Consider the following 3,056-nt stretch of genomic DNA (forward strand, 5'->3'; position numbering starts at 1 on the left):
AAGAAGTCAACGCCAGAAGCATAAAATACGATATAATTACAACAGCTTTTACATCGTATAAAACGAATAATTGCAACCAGTGTGGAAGTTATGGTCATTTTTACGTTCCGGGCAACCTAAGCTTCACTCTAGGGCGTTGCTCCACCATGTCGAATAGTTAGTGCCTAAGAAGTCAACGCCAGAAGCATAAAATACGATATAAATACAACAGCTTTTACATCGTATAAAACGAATAATTGCTACCAGCGTGAAGGTTATGGTCATTGCTACGTTCCGCGCAACCTACCTTTCACCCTAGGGCGTTGCTCCACCAGATCGAATAGTTACGGCCTTAGAAGTCAGCGCGAGAAGCATAAAATACAATAAAGATGCAACAGTCTTTCCATCGTTCAACAGGAATAATTGCAACCAGTGTGAAAGTTATGGTCATTTCTACTTCCCGGGCAACCTAGGCTTCAATCTAGGGCGTTGCTCCACCAGATAGAATAGCTAGGGACTTAGAATTCAACGCCAGAATAATAAAATACAATATAAGTACAACAGTTTTTCCATTGTATAAAGTGAATAATTGCAAACATTGTGAAAGTAATGGTCATTTCTACGTTCCGTGCAACCTAGACGTCACTCTAGAGCGTTGCTCCACCACCGCTAATAGCAACGGCCTTAGAAGTCAACGCCAGAAGCATAAAATACAATAAAGATGCAACAGTTTTTCCATCGTACAACAGGAGTAACTGCAAACAGTGTGAAAGATATGGACATTTCTACGTTCCGGGCTACCTAGGCTTCACTCTATGGCGTTCTTCCACCACATCGAATTGCTACAGCCTCAGAAGTCAACGCCTGAAGCATAAAATACAATAAATATACAAGAGTTTTTCCACCGTATAACAGGAATAATTGCAACGAGTGTGAAAGTGATGGTCATTACTACGTTCCGGGCAACCTAGGCTTCACTCTAGGGCGGTGCTCCGCCAGATCAAATAGTTAGGGCCTAAGAAGTCAACGCCAGTAGCATCAATTACAATATAAGTACAACAGCTTTTCCATCGTATATAATGTTTATTTGCAAACAGTGTGGAAGTAATGGTCACTTCTACGTTCCGGGCAACCTAGGCTTCACTCTAGGGTGTTGTTCCACAAGATGGAATTGCTAGGGACTTAGAATTCAATGCCAGAAGCATAAAATGCAATATAAATATAACAGCTTTTCCATCGTATAAAACGAATAATAGCAACCAGTGTGAAAGTTATGGTCATTTCTACGTTCCGGTCAACCTAGGCTTCACTCTAGGACGTTGCTCCACCAGATCGAATAGTTAGGGCCTATGAAGTCAACGCCAGAAGAATAAAACACAATAAAGGTGCAACAGTTTTTCCATCGTGTAACAGGAATAATTGCAACCAGTGTGAAAGTTATGGTCATTTCTACTTCCCGGGCAACCTAGGCTTCAATCTAGGGCGTTGCTCCACCAGATTGAATAGTTAGGGACTTAGAAATCAACGCCAAGAGGATAAAATACAATATAAGTACAACAGTTTTTCCATCGTATAAAATGAATAATTGCAGACATTGTGAAAGTAATGGTCATTTCTACGTTCCAGTCAACCTAGGCGTCACTCTAGGGCGTTGCTCCACCACCGCTAATAGCAACGGCCTTAGAAGTCAACGCCAGAAGCATAAAATACAATAAAAGAGCAACAGTTTTTCCATCGTATAGCATGACTAATTGCAAACAGTGCGAAAGTAATGATCATTTCGACGTTTCGGGCATCCTAGGCTTAACTCTGAGGCGTTCCTCCACCAGATCGAAGAGTTAGGGCCTTAGATGTCAACGCCATAAGCATAAACTACAAAATAAATACAAAAATCTTTCCATCGTATAAAACGTATAATTGCCACCAGTGTGAAAGTTATGGTCATTTCTACGTTCCGGGCAACCTAGGCTTCACCCTAGGGCGTTGTTCCACCAGATGGAATAGTTAGGGCCTTAGGAGTCAAAGCCAGAAGCATAAAATACGATATAAATACAACAGCTTTTCCATCGTATAAAACGAATAATGGTAACCAGTGTGAAAGTTATGGTCATTTCTACGTTCCCGGCAACCTTGGCTTCACTCTAGGACGTTGCTCCACCAGATCGAATAGCTAGGGACTTAGAATTCAATGCCAGAAGCATAAAATGCAATATAAATATAACAGCTTTTCCATCCTTTAAAACGAATAATAGCAACCAGTGTGAAAGTTATGCTCATTTCTACGTTCCGGGCTACCTAGGCTTCACTATATGGCGTTCTTCCACCACATCGAATAGCAGCGGCCTCAGAAGTCAACGCCAGAAGCATAAAATACAATATAATTATAACAGCTTTTCCATCGTATAAAACGAATAATTGCTACCAGTGTAAAAGTTATGGTCATTTGTACGTTCCGGGCAACCTAGGCTTCACTGTATGGCGTTCTTCCACCACACCGAATAGCTACGGCCTCAGAAGTCAACGCCTGACGTATAAAGTACAATAAAAATACAACAGTCTTTCCATGCTATAACAGGAATAATTGCAACCCGTGTGAAAGCGATGGTCATTTCTACGTTCCAGGCAACCTAGGCTTCACTCCAGGGCGTTGCTCCACCAGATCAAACAGTTAGGGCCTTAGAAGTCAACGCCAGAAGCATTAAATACAAAATAAATAGAACAGATTTTCCATTGTGTAAAACAAATAATTGCTACCAGTGTAAAAGTTATGGTCATTTCTACGTTCCGGGCAACCTAGGCTGCACTCTAGGGCGTTGCTCCACCATATCGAATAGTTAGGGCCTTAGAAGTCAACGCCCGAAGCATAAAATACAAAATAAATAAAACAGTTTTTCCATCGTATAATACGAATAATTGATACCAGTGTGAAAGTTATGGTCATTTCTACGTTCCGCGCAACCTGGGCTTTATCCTAGGGCGTTGTTCCACCAGAGGGAATAGTTAGGCCCTAAGAAGTCAACGCCAGAAGCATAAAATACGATTTAAATACAACAGCTTTTCCATCGTATAAAACAAAT

Source organism: Calliopsis andreniformis, unplaced genomic scaffold (genome assembly GCF_051401765.1).
Source record: "Calliopsis andreniformis isolate RMS-2024a unplaced genomic scaffold, iyCalAndr_principal scaffold0017, whole genome shotgun sequence".
NCBI lineage: Eukaryota > Metazoa > Arthropoda > Insecta > Hymenoptera > Andrenidae > Calliopsis > Calliopsis andreniformis.